Here is an 18,287-nt window from a genome sequence, read left to right as displayed (position 1 = left end):
CTCCACTAGTCATCTGATCTTTCAAGAGGGACTACAATTTTATTGTCACTGGCAATTGTGGCATGAAATGGATCGTTAGAGTCAAGTGGCTTTCTCATCTAGTTCCTACACAGTAAGAATTTACTTCGAGTGATGATAATCATCAAGTGGCGACCAAGACAGGAATTTAATTTTTAAGTCTGTTAATACTGAAGTTCAAACCAAAGATCTAATAAAAAAATGCCTCAAGCCTTCTCATCACAGAGACTCACTGCAGATACATTTGTTCATATGTGTTTATTAAATAAAATTCCTTCTTTAGTTGCAATGATTACAGATACTGGATACCAATTTAGGGCTTACAGTATCTTGCTCTTGGACCTAATCCCTTCATTATTATGACAAGCAAATTGACAAGTATCACTGTGAACGTCATGGTGCTGGTAGAGAGCCAGTAAAAAATGGCAATCTGTATACAAAAAACAGACAAATACGTGTGATGAAAGGTGGTGTTACACACAGTCCATGATACACAATTCTACTTTGCAAAAGTAACGTCATAAGTCAATAAGCATTTTCTTTTTGCTTATTATCTACATGAAATCTCAAATTACTGATGTCATTCATAGATCTCAAGTTTTATACTATAGGCATACTTCTCATCAGGTAAGTTCTGAGAACCTGGCCATAATCTTAAGGCAACTTGGCCGCTTCTGCAGCTTTACCAATAACTGCATTCATATAACAACAGGCATTTTCTGTTGTACAGTTTTTTTTGGTGGATCAATGATTTCTGAAATAACTGCTCTAATTCTTCTTGACATTAAAGACAAAAGCATCTTACTCAGCATTTTGACAAATCTTCTTCCTTCAAAGTAATATGGCATACAGTGAAAAGTAGTACCAGTCCATTCAGCCAGTGTGAAAATGTACTCAAACTTCATAGAAGCTTTTGATGGTGGAACTTTACATTTTGTTATACCAAGAGTACTTGAGCTTTTATACTAAATATTTGATCACATAAGACATAAGATGATTAAAACACTTCACTGGAAGGGTATTTCAGAAAAAGCTTTTCATCCAGTAATCATTTATGACTGTCCATTTATGACTTTGTTCCTTCCGGAATTACTTACACCCAGAGTACTTTCTCAATAATTTATTTCCATTTGTTTTTCTGTTGAAGAGAGGACATGACCTTGACAGAAAATAAGGTTCTCAGCTATCCCATCAGAATGGTCTACTCTAAGTATGGTAAACACTATTTGTTCCCTGGTCTGATCCTGTTGAGAGTTTCATTACTATGTAATTCCTCCTTTCACTCTTACTGTATACAGGAGATATTTTGGACTTTCTCAGTTAATAAACAGGATGTTCAAACAAGATGGAGTAGTTTGGTGACTGCAGGTCCTCAGGAACCTTTTGTGCAATATCACATTTCTTGGGTTGATCTGGAAGCAGATGAGGTGCACAGGACCTCTATCAGACTAAAGGCTAGGTAGTAAGTAGTTCTGGGCCACCTGAGACTGTGGAACAGATACTCAGATCTTTAGGTCTCCTTTGCACCTTCTTTCTGTGGTCAGGTAACAGACTTTTAAATCATTTTGGACTGTATGTTTGTATTCCTGAGCTAACACAAAAGATTAAGAAGTAATAATTTCAACTTGCACTTGGGATGTCCAGATAAGCAAAGTTAATCCTTTTTCCCACCTCTCTTCCACTCTCTGTTCATTAGGCTGCTGTTATAAATGTTTAAAACCCCAATATCCACTTCCAATTCTGTTGCCTTTTTTTAGATTAAATTATTTACAGATCCTCTTCACCAAGAGAAGTCCTCCCATTCTCTTGTTTCATCCATTTCAATAGCTGTGCACCATAAATGATGACCAAGACTCATGCTTTGTTTTTTCAGTAGCAAGGAATAAAAACCATGGTAGTCCCATAGTTTTCCGCTAGACAACTGGAGAAGTATAGGACTAATTATTGTAAGAATGTTAAAAATTAACAAAAGGAAACATTTAGAAATGACTTTGTGTATGTAAAAAGGTGATCACAATAATATACATTAAATGTATGCCTTAATAAAATTCTTTATCAACAATTAAAGTTTTTGCAGTGTAAATAACATCCTCAAGAAAATAGTTTACTAATTAATGTGAATCTTTTGGGATCCATTCATGTAAGCTGGTCTGTTCAGTGATGCAACATATTTGGATTTTAAACACCTGAACAGAAAAGGAGAATCGTTCACTTACTTGCCCTTCATCTACTTTTTGTGTAATGACGCCATCAGTTGACACATTTCTGGCATCTCAGCTGCGTCTGGAGCTTGGAGTCCAGCAATAAGAAAGATGTCACTCCTCAGAGTAGTCTGCTGCTTGGACCACAGCCTCTTGTTGTGGCCCCTCACCCTCATGTGGTCCTACAGGGCAGAGAAGATGTGAAACACCCTCTGGTAACTCAATGTGCCATGCTTAAACTTTAAAAAGTTGAAATCAGTCTTCAATGTGTGAAAATTGCTTTTATCATCAAACACAAGGTAAAGGCAGACCTACCAAATAACAGATTCTAGTCACATCTCACAAAGTGTTTCTGAGTAAGGAAGGGCCTCAAAGAAAGTCTTTTATTTAGCTGTTGTACTGGTGGCTCAAAGGGATGAGGCAAGATTCAATCTAAGCCTGCCCTAAAACTGTCTCCCTGATTCCCTCAGGTCTACATCTTGTTAGATACTTGCACAGTTCACAGCCTGGCACTGTGCCATAGCACTTCTCACAAAACAGCAATATCTCCAATGTCAAGAAAATGTCCTACAAAGGTCAAGAAACTGCCAAACCCTGTATACAATTACTCATTTATCCTTATAAACACAATTTCCTGTTAATAGGTCAAGGTAGTTTTGTAGACATATCCATGCGTACCTTAGGCATGCCTAAATTCAGGTTTTCTCACTCACACACTTTTAACTTATTCCAAATGTTGTAACATACAGACTGTGACATCAGGGCAGGGATGAGAAAGCAAAGAAAAGAGAGCACAGCTATACTGTAGGTAACTGCATAGAGTAACAACAGTCAGAAGCTTAAAAACCCTTCAGTATGAGTAATTGATTATTAAGTAAATGATTATTCTGAAGATGTAAATAACATTAAGTCAAGACATGTTACTAACACAAATCACTTGCAGAGTTTAGTAATGAACAACACTCTTCCTTGTGGAAGGCATCTCTTGTGAGTCAGATGTATTTGCAAGCACTGGGGAAAAAAAGAAAAAAAAAAAAAAGGATGAGAAATAGCACACCTGCTTACTTTGTGTGATCTCTCCCAAAAGGACTACCACCTATTTTTTTCTAATTTTTTTCTTCCATCACCAATTATTTAGAAATTTCAAAGCTGTTAGTGAATGACAGTTTGAAAAATATTACTTTGATAACACTAAATAATTTATTTCAACCTTTCCAATGAAAACTAATCTTCCAGCAAGTGATCTGCTTATTTGATTGTGATCCAGTTAGCTGTTAAACTGCATATTCTAGATGTAATGTATTACAACTGGATACTTAGTAAATTTCTTGTGTCTTTTCTCTATATAGGCCAGGTTTCAAGGACAGCTTATCTATCTCACGATTAAAATATGCTACACCTAACTAATTTGAATCATATGACAGACTGCAGAAAACAAGGACACACAAATCAGAGGATCCTTGCAACAGCTCAAGTTTGAGGGACGTAAACTTGAACTGAAAGGGAGTATTCCCACAGGGATCGTCTTATTAATCTGTTATTTAACAGATTTGAAATTAAACATTTCAAGGCACTTTCACAAAATGTAGTATTCAGATATGCCAGTAGGAAAACAACAACAACAACAAAAAAACAACAAACAAACAAAAAACTGCTTGTTTTGTTTTGCTAAAAAAAATCAAAGAGACAATTCTGATAATGACAGAGTCAGTTAACTCTCAAAGTGCTCACTAGCATTCAGTTGCCTTTAAGCATACTGCTTCCCCTTCCTATTCAGTTACTTTAGTTATTCAGAGGTAGAGCTCACTTCTCTGGACACAGACTGCTGTCTGAATAGGCGCTACCACCATCGTCTTGCAAGTGCTGCCAGATCAGCCTTAGTAAAAAAACTGTAGAAACATACTATAAATGATTCTCCCTTATATTAACAGTTCGTGACAACAACAAATGGCTTGTTTATGTCTTGCTTTACAAATGGGATAATCACACAGAAAGAAAACAGGAATTGCCTTTTTCTTACAGAAAATCTTTAACAGCTGGGAAAGTTAGCCATTTATCCCAGCCTTGTGCCTTAACAACATCACTACCTTTATTCAGTGGCAAACATGGTTTATATTAGAAGTAAAGCTTGGTTCTACAGTAGAAAAATGTAAAACTTGTAAAGGTGAATGCTTCTCTCCTTATTTTCATCAACCAGAACAAATCCATACCCCTATTTTGTTAATCTGTCACCTACCCATTATCATTTTAACAGCCTCTTCGAAGACACTGTTCTATTCTTGAACAGATTAGTTCCTTTTCTTTACTGTATATTCAACAAACTTTAATTTACTTATTACCTAAGTAAGGATTTCAACTCGGATCACAACTCAGTAAGATAATCAAAACCTTAAAATTAAGAAAAAAATTAAAATCTTTCACAGCATAAGATTTCTGCAAGATAAGCATGATAAAAAGAAAAAATATATTCAGGCAGTAGATGGTTTGGATTTTTTTATCTAAATACCTTTCAATTTAAGAAAAAAATGTTCTAACGCGTGTCAAAGATATACATTTTACCCCTTCATAATGTTTCACATACATGCTCTTCTGCACACAGAAATCCTGAAAGTTTCCTGTGCATAATTTAAAAATATAAAATATTTATAAAGAAATACATGCAACAGAAAGGCCTCTGTGTTATGGAAAGAATTTGAAGTGCAGTTGAAGAATACAGACTCAGGTGCTCCTGCAAATTCTCACTGTACATACACATGACAAGTGTCAAGTGGAAGTCTACTCACCATCCTATGTGTAATGTGACACAAAGACAGGCCTAATGACTCAGGTGAAACTAGGAAAATGAATAAAGTAAGGCTTCAGTAAGGCAAAACACATACAAGGGTATAGTACCTCGGTAAGCATCTAAACAGAACACAAAATCACTGCCAGGATAAGCAGGAAAAAATAGGAAGGAAAATCTCTACACTAAATTAAAAACAAGTCTATAGGTGCAGATTTCACACCATTTTCTGGGACCAACTCATTACAAAAAATTCAGTCATGAAATTCAGATTTGAATTTTATTGTGTGAGCTCAAATACAGCATTCAGGCCTTTTCCAGTGATATTCCAGAACCTTGTACAATATCATAGCTAACTGAAACAACAAGTCATATAGCATGCATCTAACTTTTAGACTACCAAAAACAATTCTTCAACAATGTATAGGATTTGGCAGCTCATCCAATACTCATCACAATTTGAATCCATCACAGCCAGCCACGAAAGCTACTTCACATACAGCTACATGAAAGTGCAAAGTGAAGTAAGAACAAACATAGGTTTCTGCTCCCCTGTCTGGACGAAGTAGCTAAACAGAGACAAAATGACTTCACAGGCTACCATTCAGATTGTTAGTGAAACTGGACAGCTCATGCAACTAACTTAGAGGGTGAAGGCCCTCCACAAAAGGTCAGTAGTAGCAATGAAAAGACACTTTGCCTCAGCCATACCTGCCACTGAACAGCTACTTCCTCTACCCTGCTCTGCTGGTTGTGCACACATGGAGTTGTTTTTTCTCATTTTTGTAGAATATGGCTGCTCTGACATTTCAGTCCCATCTGCTTCAAGGGCAGCAAACTCAGGTTGATGCTATGTGCTTTGGAAAAGCTCAATTCTGTATGAGACGACCAGTACAGAAATCATATACAGGGTTGGACCTTCTCATCTCATGTAGATGATTGTGAAAAATTGTTATTGATAAGATGTAAACAATTATGCAAACTGCTTGACTTACTTGTTGGTAGAGAAGGTTAAGTCATCTTAAACACTTCTCTAAGCATAACCTGAGCCTAAATAGTACAATAATATAAATTAAAAATGACAATCACAGTAGCCACACTTCAGGAAACACTGTTTTATTCCCAGCCCACAATAGCAAAAGCTTCCCATTATTTGGAACAAGTAAACAAATGAATATCAGTGGATCTTAATCTGTTCTAATTCTCACCATATTAGATTTGATGACTCAGCAAAGTTTAGCACTTTAAACACTTCTATATTAATGTAATACAGATGACAGTTCAGTAGACTCACTGCACTACAAAAACTTAAAAACTGAATGCATCAACAATACTCATGATTCTGATCCAAGATTTAGTGCTCCATTGCTGAGGAAAAGCAATGGGTATTTGGTTGTACCAAGATCACAACTTTATGATATTAGGGCTGTGAGAACACAAGGAAAATCCTCCCCAACATTCCAGCTGGCCCTTTGACTGCAGCGGCCAAACTCCGTGGAAGACATCATGAAAATATCTGGGTAAAATTCACCAAGGTCACCTCAACAGGAATACATCAGTAAATCTCAGAACACGTTACAGGACGGTTATCATTCATGCTTCCAGTGAGAGAAACAGCCCTAAGAGCTAGTTTCCAAGCCGTAAGAATCATTGCAGCAAGTCAAAGGAAAAAGTCAGAATCAAACTTGCATCCTCTTCAATTGTGCTTACAGTACTTGACCAAGACTCTACACAGCTCTAACACAAAGCTCGTTGAAATAAACTACAAAATGTCACAGGCAGTGAGATTCTTTGCAGTAAATCTTATACACAGATCCTGAAAAAGCACTCCTTGAATCAAGCACAAAACAAGAATAGAGCTAATGTTAGAAATAAAGCTCTCTATTCTGACAGAAAATCCTAAAATCCATTTGATGTCTGTCAACTACCTATCTAAAAAAGGTTCATCCCCTGTAAATGCTAAAACATAAGCATTTCAGAAACACCAGCTATGAGCCTCTTGGAGAAAAATTATTTAGTTAAAGCAAATGTAAATCAGTGAAACATTTCTGATTTTACCACACATCTGTTCACATTGCCACCTGAGTACAGTCTCTGGTCTCTCTGTTGACTTCCATCTTACAAGATCCTGGGTGCATTACATTCCTGCTGAAGTCTGAGAGTGTTGAGAGAGGGTTTCTCTCCCAAGAACATGTTCTAATATGATTAGCAAAAGCTGTGTATACCCTCTAAATAATAAAGGATGCACATACACTAGTCTATTAGCATTATTTCACGTGCCCAAAGATGAGCCAGCGTGGAAGAAGACTGGCCTGGATCAACAGAGAGTTGCAGCTTGAGTTTAGGAGAAAAAAGAGGGTTTATAATCTTTGGAAAAAAGGGCGGGCCACTGAAGAGTACTATAAGGATGTTACAAGGCTGTGCAGGGACAAAATTAGGAAGGCCAAAGCTCATCTGGAGCTCAATCTGGCTACTGCTGTTAAAGACAACAAAAAATCTTTTTACAAATACATCAGCACAAAAAGGAGGACTAAGGAGAATCTCAATCCTTTACTGGATGCGGGGGGAAACTTAGTTACAACAGATGAGGAAAAGGTGGAGGTGCTTAATGCCTTCTTCGCCTCAGTCTTTAGCGGCAATACCGGTTGCTCTCTGGATACCCAGTACCCTGAGCTGGTGGAAGGGGATGGGGAGCAGGATGTGGCCCTCACTATCCATGAAGAACTGGTTGGTGACCTGCTACGGCACTTGGATTTGTGCAAGTCGATGGGACTGGATGGGATCCACTCAAGGGTACTGAGAGAACTGGCAGAGGAGCTGGCCAAGCTGCTTACCATCATTTATCAACAGTCCTGGCTATCGGGGAAGGTCCCGGTTGACTGGCGGCTAGCAAACGTGACGCCCATCTATAAGAAGGGCCGGAGGGGAGACCCGGGGAACTACAGGCCTGTCAGTTTGACCTCAGTGCCAGGAAAGTTCATGGAGCTTTTGAATGTCACTCCAATATGTGCTAACTCATGAAACTGTGGGTACACAGCCTGGTTGGAATGGAACTAATTTTCTTCACAGCAGCCCATAAGGTGTTGTGTTTTGGATTTGTTACTAAACTAGTGCTGGTAGCACACCAGTATTTTGTTTATCTGTAAGCAGTATTTGCACAGCATCAAGGCTTTCTCTTTTTCCCAGTCTCTCCCCTCTATGAGTAGGCCAGAGGCAGGCAAGAAGCTGGAAAGGAATGCAACCAGGACAGCTAACCCAAACTGATCGACAGGATACTCTGTGACACACAAGGTCATGCTCAGCAATACAAACTGAGGAAATGGGGTTTGGGGGAGGCACACATTGCTTGGAGACTGGCCAGGCCTGCTAGTCTACTTTTTAGGAGATGGTGAGCGATAGCCTTTCCATCACTGGTTTTGAATTTATGTATTTCTTCCTATTTTCTTTCTTTATTAAACTGTTTTTATGTCAAACCACAAGTTTTCTGTTTTGGGGGGAGGGTGGAGGAGGGGGACAGTGAGTGAGCAGCTGTGGGGTTCTTAGCTGCTGGCTGGGATTAACCCACCTAACGAGATAAAAAAGATTCACATCTCCCAGATGGAGCCTCCCATACCGTATCAGTCTCATGTAGCTCCTGCTTTTGCAGGACCCATTTCTGCCAATGCTTAAGCTCTCTCTTTCCCTCCTCTGACCAGTTTGGAATACTGAGATATTCTGATACCTAGGAAACAGGTGAGTCTCAGAGCTGTATTAGGAACATCATTGCCTTAGGTGAGATCATAAAACAAACAAGATCCAAAGTTCTCTTTAAAGCTTTTAGAGATATTTAAATATATATTTAAAATGACAGCTATGGGCAAGCAAGTTGGCATTGTTCCTTCTCAAGTGTGTTAAGATGAGATTCACTGAAGGGCACCAGAAAGCTTAATGGAACATGAACAGACTACAAACAAGTTTCAGGTCTGCAATCCTTTTTCACACTGCCATTCCTCGTATGAACACTCTATCCAAAGGAACTGTTCACACAAGGCTTTAAGGAAGATGTCGCAGTGGTGCTAAGAAATAGCATGATTTTCAGTTTAACCTTTTCAGAATGTCTCTGTAGTTTTCCAAGGTGTTAGCCCAAGATTTTCTCTTTCTACTAAGAAAACTGTATCATTTTGCTGTGTAGGTTTTACTAGATCAAGCTAGACACACTGCATCATTTCCTGAACATAAAGACAATTTCAAAAAATAATTATTTACTTGTCCATGTTTTTAAATGACCAAAAGTAGTCAAGAATTTCATTATCTAGTTTGTCATTTGAACACTGTAATATTTAACTGCTGAGGAAAGTAATAAGTCAAATCCGCCACCAAGAGAATGCCACAGAAATCAAGGTCTCAAAGCTAGTGACACTGAGGTAGTTAAAATGCTGCTGTTGCTCACCACTGGAAAAGGTATTGCTCAAATTTTTAGTAGATCAGGTTTTTTTACAGATATTTAAAATCCGTTATTCATACATTGAAATACAAATTGCAGCATGTAACTGTTGCTGCCAGGTTACAATAATCTTCTCAAAAGCCCACACTGCAAATTACAAGTATTTGTTCCAAATTTGAGGAACCAGCTATTTATCAGCCATGGATTTTGTAAGCTGCAGTTCAGCTTTCCTGCTACTAGAAGTCCTTAAAAGGTTTGCAAATATTTGTGACTTGTTGATTTTTTACTTTTTCAGCACCAAAGAACTCTGAATGCTTTGCAGATAAAATAAACACAGGCATTCCCATGTGAGCTTATAACTTAAATGTGGAGCAATAAATGAAAAGATCGAATGATAGATCACAGAAAATATTAGTATTCCTATTGCATTAGCACTAAGGTCAAAATAATGGGCACATATTGACTAAAGTGTCTTTGAAGTAGACAACGTATTTTGCAGTACTAGGAAATATACTATGCAAGACAAGAAGTACCTTAGAGAGTTCAACGATGAGAAAGAGAGAAAGGGACAATAGTTAATCACACATTTTGGTTAACCAAATTCAAAATTTGTTCCACCTATCTTTTATTTTAGTTCAGTTTACCATTCTTTGAAAAATTGATCAAAACCACCAAATGCAGAAAGCTCTCAAAAACGCTCATAAGCCCAAAATTACATTTTTCATTACATTCTTCTTTTAATTTCCTCTGATTTAAACCAAAAATTTTGAACATACCTCTACGGAGAAAAAAAAAATCACATGCCCCGAAGTTTACTTATCCTTCTGAAACAACACAGACCGCACTCTTAGACTTCCTCTTCAGTTTTCTGTGAACATTTTATTGCAAAATTATAGAAAGTGGACAGTTCTTTCCTGAAGCAGATCAGTTATTACTTTTCTCAGAGCAAATCTATGACTTCATCTTCATGCCAGTGGTGCCCTCAACAACACCACGTTGTCTGTTTGTCCGTTGCTTTATAAATATCAGGTTTGTTTCACAGCTGGATGATTTCATACCTCAGAAAAGCACTCAAGTAGGCAACAGATTTCACTTATGCTCCAGACTGTCAGGTATTCAGGGTGACTAAAAAATATACTGCACCCAACAGTAAACACCTAATACCCATTGAAAGCAACCCACACAGAACACTCCAGTAATATCACTAGGATTTACTAATCTAAGTGACATGATGATAATTTTTCTATTTGTGTTTTTTCTAAAACAGAAATACTAATTCTTCCATTTTCTCAATTTCAATTCGATTTATGTATTTACACAATATTTCTGGGTAAAGACTTTGTGTGTATCAAATCTATGTGCAGTCACTGATACAATTATTCTTGATCCAGCTGTGTTCAAGCATGACTGTAAAGCAAATACATAAAAAAGAGAACTATCAGTTTTGCCACCAAAAAAAAAAAAATAAATCCCATACATCTGTTCACAAATCTTGCAGAAAAGTAGCTTCATTTATAATAAATTAATGCCAGCTATTGAATTCCTTTGGTTCAAATATTTGGTGTAAATTTACTAGTAAAATGCTTAATATATACTGCTGTTAATTGGTTAAATGCAATGATATTCACATCAACAGGTATCATGCATTAACTACTGTGGCTTTTCAGATTCATACAGGGATGGTAATATTAGCCTTCAAGATTTTGGTGTGTATTCTTCAGGGTTTAAACTAATCCTCTTGCTCATCAAAGTATATGGCTGGTTTATCTGTTTACTCTCCTTGAAGTAAATCGGTCAATACTGCAACTGCTAACAACTCTAAAAGAACTAACAGGTGGTATTCTACGAAAATCAGAACAAAGATATGCCAGCTTCTGTATTGAACTACTGCAACATTCAGGACCATCTGTGGGAATATTAACAAATATTAAACTCAATAATTTAGGTTACTGCAAAACATGTTTAGTTTGTTTTCCAACTTAAACACAACTGGAGACTTATTATTCCAGATAACATATTGATCAAATCTGTCCAAAATGCCACGACCTCATACGCAATTTACAGATGCTACAACTATCTGCTAAGAACAGTTACAAATGGGACTTCAGTCATCCAGACCAATGTATACTGGTCATTCAGCAACTGAAATAGCTGCGTGTTTGTTGAAACTCACTGTTAAAATGGTAATCCTAGTAAGTATGGGCCTATACCCTCCTATTCTGGATACTGACAAACAGCATCACAGCCTCTCAGTTCTACAATGTGTTTTCTTTCCAAAGATATTTTCAGCTGGCTATCACTTCTACTGAAAAATGTAATTAAAAAGTCACTTTGGGAGTAGTTCAAAAATAGCTTGAAGAGACTTGTAAGCTTTTGTTTCACCTTCTTTCAGGTGAAATAATATGACAAAATCATACTCTTGGTTATCAAAAAATTAAACATCCAATGACTTCTGATAGGTCTATGACTGCAAATGCTATTAACTTCAGCAACTCACATGCATACTGCACTACATTGTAACTCTGCAAAGGAGATTATTATCATTTTCATCTCAAGAGCAATTTTGAAGGAGTATTTCTGTAATTTTAGTGTCAATCTTAAACCCACTTTTAATCTTCGAAACCTTCTCTATACCTCATTTACTCACAATTTCCTTCTAATCTGCTTCTGAACTCACAACTGATTATTAACAAAAAGGACTAGTAGTTTTTTATTTATTTGTTTTTATGCTGCTTGTATCACTGTAGGTGTAGTTATCAGTTACACAGAAAGAATAAGACTTTTCTTTTTAAGTAGAGAAGCAGAAGTTAACACCAATTGTAAAATAAAATAAAATAAATAAATATAATATATGTATACAGAACATTCAGATAATTCCCTACAGGTAGAGAGGAGGGTATGAGGAAGATCACAAGATGCAGCAGTAGAACTAGTATAAGTACTCACATAATTCCTATACCAGTAAAACAAATCCAAGTGCCAATCCTCAGAAATGCAGTGCACTGCTACAGGAGTCTTACAACTGCATGGACAGAGCCTATGCAAGACTGTCTAAAGGATTCAGAGACTTTTTTTTTTTTACTGTATATAACTGCAGAAATTAGTAACGTACACATTTGTATTCAAGTTCAAATAAATAAAAGTTATGGACTGAAATACTTCATCCTACCAAGACTTCTGTCCAGAATGCCTTCCGTCTGTGAAAACCAGTCTCCAAGGAATAGCTCTTAGAATTTATTCTAATGAGAGTTCCAAGAAAGAAAATGTCTTCTGGCTTCTTGTACAGTCCACTTCCAAAAAATACAATTCTGTAGTACAGAATCTTGGCATAGCAAAACTAACAGCAGCACGGATTGTCCCAGGGCTGTACTTTGCTCTTGACACTAAAGAAAGTAGCTAAAACATTGTAGAGAAATAGTATTTTTGTGTAATAAAATGAAATATAATAAAGTATATCAAGGTTTCCACCACTGTTAAATTTACTATAGTGGCAGATAATAAGAGATCAAAAGGAAACAGATGCTAAAACCTAACTTGGAACACAACAGAAAATCCAACTCTATGTATTGTATGCATGGGAACAAAAATGTTTTTGCACAGAGTTACAGTGTTTAAAGGTAAGGAATGTGGTATTGAAATATGCTTGCAGTGATAAGAAGGCTTAGCAGATGACCTTGTAAAATGCAGACAACCAGACTCCTTAGAGCAATTAGGTGAAAATCAAGGTGTCAAGTCAGGTAAGTGAAGAAACATTACCACTTTAACAGTAACAAAGTCAAAAGAAATTTGAAAGATAACAGGCCAGCAACTGAAGGCCATGCATTGTCTGTGAAGCATTGGATAGGTTGTGAACCTGGACTACCCAGTCAATGGGGAAACAGGGGAGGGTCACGGCCGTTGAGAAAGAAAGTATATAAACTGTACTATGTGACTAGTAGGCACGTTCCTGTTTGTGGGACACCTGCCATTGCAATTGCGAATAAAACTGCTACTTCACTGAGATCCTCACCTGAACCTATGTTATTGGCTACGGAGTGTTTCTCACATATGTAATACAAGAGCATGTATACCACACGAAAACATCTTCAGACAACATTAAAGCCACATGTCTGAACTCTCAGATAAAAAGATATAATTGTTGTATTGCTGCACTCAAAACCCTGTCTTGCCTGCACACTTATCATTGCACTATCACATACAATTCACGACATATAATTCAACATCTTCAGTGGGTTACCTTGCAAAGCAGTGATATTATAATTTGCGTAACTACCCACTATTTTCCTGTTTCTATACTGTAATAACTATCATTCTATATCGTAATAATCAAATTGGTCTCAATCTCTACTGTGCATTTAAAAACTATATAAAATGCACTTCTGTTGTATTTTGAAGGACTTTCGTCACCAAACCAGTACAAAAGCTACAAATGCAGACAGAAGAGCTTGATAGTGGCATATTGCAGTAATTGGATTCATCTTCTGTCACTGTCTGTTCAATATCTGAATGGTAAAAATCATATTCATCCCAGACGATTGCTGTGGCTTTCTAACAATGTGTAAGACTTTGTATAGGTCACATAGCTGAGAGAGCTGACTTCTTCAAACTTAGAGCAAGCAAGGAAGATTTCCTTTGATGTATTAAATAATCAGGTCATATCAAACCAATTACCACAGAATCTAAAATGGAACATTGTATTCCTGCTTCACAATTATCTTTCAAAGCATATTGCTTTACTTTGTGAACCTTACTTTTCTACTGGATTTTTAATGGTCTGAATAACAGTATTGTAAAATGCTAAATATAAGAAATACTAAAACAATTGAAATAGCATTGGAAAGCTCCTTCAAGTTTGTAAAAACATAAATTTTGCTGTTTTCTGCATCTTACTGTAACCTCCAGCAGCAGTTATGTATTTCCCACACATATATTTATTAGTTAAAAGGATGTCATTCTCAGAAAAGGAATAGTGTCCTTTTGCAGACAGTTTGTCAAAGACAAGGATATACATGTATAAGCATCAGCATAATGGGGACTGGGTGGGGTAGAAAAGAGAGAGGTGGAAGAAATCTCCTGAACAGAGAGAATAATGAAAATAAACAGTAAGTAGTTACATCTCCTAAACAGTGTAAGCATAGTATTCATGCCATCCAGAAACAATATATTATTCAACTATTACTACTGTTAATAGTAGTTGCAGTGTTCTTCAGCCAACAAAGTCCAATCCCAAATCACTATCTCTGCCCTAATTATGTGTTTATTCCTTGACGAGAAAAAAAAAAATAGTCATAATAGTACCTAAGTACAGGCTTTATTTCAAGTGCTTAAGAATACAGTTCATTTTAAATTTTGCTTACCTTCTACTGAATAAATGTTTTAAAGCAAAAAATTATTTGCCTACTAGAAATCAGCATTTATCTCTTTCTTGGGGGAATTGTAGGTATAATAAATGGTGAAGGAATACTGAAAATCAAAGAGGAGAAAAAAAACGAGAGTTGGCTCCAAACGAAACCTCTGATGAGACATTTTTGATGTTCAATTCCAGGCTTCATTTTTGAGCTTTTTCGAGAGAGAAATACATCTGACATAAAAGCTCAAATGTGGATCTGAACTTGCCAATAACTGGATTTGATGGTCTACAGCTATGGTTTTGTGATGTTTCTCACAATTTTACATTTGGACACTTGAAGGCCAACAAGCACATATACTTGCATTGTCCATATGGTTCTGCTCTGTCCCTGTCATAATTTTCTCTGTTCTTGTGTCTTTTTCTGTTTCTTTCCTCGTGTTCATCTTTGATCCTTAGCTCCATATTTTGCTAGATACTTTCTTCACTCTGGTAGTTCCTAAAATACCCTACCTGTGGTCTTAAATCTGATCCCAGCATTTAAGGTTAATAGCAATAAAATTATTAATGGCATCAAAACATGAATTTTTCAGAGGACAATACCTATCTCATTCTTTTTACCTTAAGAATGTCCTGTCCTTTTTGAACTTTCAATTCAGGATGTATAAATAATCATATATTTAGTTCATAGATGGAAGAGAAAAATTGGCAGAGCTGGAAGATCATTTATCTAAAAAACTACTAAAAGATTAGGTTTACTTGTGCACATGGAAGACAGCATAGATAACTAACTACTACCTGTGTGGTTATCTCTGGACAGAAATAAGCTCAACCATAATTTCATCAGTGCGAACAACTTCCTTTCTTCATGTTAAAATCACATGAACAGTAACACTGAAGCAACAATGATTCTAAGAGATATGTGGCACAGAATTAGATCTTGGATAAAATTGTGAGCTCAGACCTCAAGTTCAGCTCCTGTTCTGATATACTGGCAGTACTTTACACAGTGCTCACCCTGTTTTTGCTACACTATTCAGCTAGGCGAATAGATTCACTCAGTTTATTCCACTATTCTCTTTGGCATCATAAAAATATTTAAAGAAATCCAAACAGTTTATGCACCATAAAACCACTGATTAAGCTCAAAAAATTATTTTGGGAGAGAAGGGTTTTATATTGGGAGAAAAAGTGAAGGGCTTTTTGATATAGGTAGGGTTTAGTGCGTGAGGGGGGTGGACATGGAATAGGATTTAGAAGCAAAATGTGACTCCCACTTCACTGTCTGCCAACTTCAATAGCTTTCCCTGTAGCTTTGGGATTTCTCTAGCAGTTGAAATCACTATTTATTTGCTTTTTTGTTGTTGTTTCTTGTGTGTGCGTATAAAATAAGTAATAATCAGAAGTGTCTGACAGTGTTATCTTTTCACCCTAAGCATTAATAAACTTTGAAATTCAACACACGCATAGAAAAGAAGATATAATTTTTTTTTACAGAGACATATTGGTACAGGAAATGTTTTAGATCTGTTTTTTCCCCATTTTCCTATATTATTTATTTATTTATTTATTTCTCTAGAAGCATCTATATCTATACCTCTTCTGGTATTCTCTGCAGACTATTCAGAAGTAAAAGGGTACTGTCCAAGATGATACAATTCAGTTGATAATTTGGCTAACATCTGAGAAATCGACGAACAGTTAATAATTAGCATTAGGAAATAAGGCAATTTTATTCCAAAAATTATCATGTATTCAAGCCAGAATTCACCACTACATCTGACGTTTTTTTTTGCCCCACAATTAAACTGGGAGATGTACTTCAGAAGGTCACCTAGCTTACTATAGAAGAAAATGGACATTCAGCTACTGGAACCAGAATAGAGTTGCTGGATGTAGAAGTACCCTGCAATTTGTATGGTAGTGTGTCAGGTCCTCAGTGAAGTTTAGCTCTAAAAATCTGCTTCTTTTGGTTGAGACTGCTTGCTAGTGTATACAAATACAGAGAATAGAGAACAGGCATCCAGTTGCCATTAGGATTCTGCTCATTAAACAACTAGCAGTTATGACTCATCATTTCTTCCACCTATTTCTTTCTGGGTTCATTCTTTAAGAAGAAAGTCCACATATCCAAGCCCAAAAATTACACAAATGGAGAACGGAAATAGAAATAGCTCAAGAATTTTCATTCCCCACTGTACTGTCTTCCCTCCTCATGAGTTCTATAATTAAGAGTTGTTTTATTTCTAAAAAGGTGAGCTTTATTTTCTCAAATGAAAGAAAACAGTAAGAGCATTCCAAGGCTGCAAGCAAAGACAGTACAAAAGCACTCAGAAAAATGAAATACATGAATGCAATACATTTACGATACCTGAGAATAAAACTTTGCAGAGTTGCAAAGAATAAAATTACATATTCTAGATATATGTAGGAATTCTATGACGGTGACTGGCTCATGACATTAAACCACAAAATTTTTATTGTTTGAAAATGGGTTACATAGTCAAATACAAATTGGAAAACTGCCTAGTAGATTCCAGTTTCAATATATATTAGCTAAAACTCAGACTCCTAAAGGAATAGGAAGCATCAGTGTAAGTGAAGGAGGACATTAACATGTTAATAAAAAATGACGTATATAAGTTACCAACTTCATTGGAGAATTTGGATTAAGGTTACAGACAGAATGGTGGAAAAAATGAAATGGAAATGGTTGTAGACCACTAGGACATGATGAAAAAAGTAATCTGCCAATTCTTATATAGCTAACAGAGGCTTTTAGAGAGACTGTATCATTGATCATATAATATTTCAATTACCCTGAACTGACATTACAGAGAACTGTGGAATAACTTAGGCAGGTTCATGTTTCTGAAGGAAAAAAAACTGTTTTCCTGCACAGTCTGTTGAGCAGTCAAAATGATCAGATGCTATTATGATTTCAGTTCTGGTGAAAGAATATGGCATACTAAGGAAGACATATGTTAGTGAAGATCAGGGGTCCAGTCAGTATTCAGATGATCACACTGTAATTTACTTGCTTACAAAGAATGGAATTCTTTTACCTTTCAAAAGGCAATCAGAGGAAAAATAATTGAAAAACAGACACCGAACTGTGAGAAACCTTCCAAAAGAAAAGAGGAACACGGGTGAGAGAAGTGTAATGTTATCTCCATGAGGAATACTCATTAGCAGCAAAGAAAAAGTTCTGCGTTTTGATATTTTGCTCAAGGTCTATTCTTCTGGGAAGAAACAAGTTCCTGCTTCCTGACTTTAGACATGCTACCTCTCCTGACTTAATGAGATGCATCTCCCATAAAGGAAGAATTTTGCAGCAAAAAAGTAAGCAGACAACATTACAGATTATTAAAAGCATTTTTTTCCCTCATACTTCAAAGTGATCTCACTTTAAATACACATTTCTTTGGCAACTTTTGGTACTTGTCTATCTTATGACCAGGATATCCAATCCTGGGAGATGTTCAGCACGTCTCAGGTCCTGAACCATTATTCCAA

The 18,287-nt window shown here is 36.5% G+C and overlaps 1 long non-coding RNA gene across 1 annotated transcript in view; it reads right to left on the bottom strand.

Annotated features, from left to right (window-relative positions):
* Window positions 1-2,244: 2,244 nt before the first annotated feature.
* LOC116489409 overlaps window positions 2,245-18,287 on the bottom strand; it is a 45,759-nt gene continuing 29,716 nt past the window's right edge. Inside the window, exon 4 of the long non-coding RNA XR_004253290.1 lies at window positions 2,245-2,401. This is a non-coding gene — a long non-coding RNA (uncharacterized LOC116489409). The remainder of the gene's footprint in view (window positions 2,402-18,287) is intronic.

The sequence above is a fragment of the Aythya fuligula genome, chromosome 5, assembly GCF_009819795.1.
Source record: "Aythya fuligula isolate bAytFul2 chromosome 5, bAytFul2.pri, whole genome shotgun sequence".
In the NCBI taxonomy this organism is placed as follows: Eukaryota; Metazoa; Chordata; class Aves; order Anseriformes; family Anatidae; genus Aythya; species Aythya fuligula.
The sequence above is the reverse complement of the archived record's forward strand: the minus strand, read 5'-3'. Positions and strand labels throughout refer to the sequence as shown.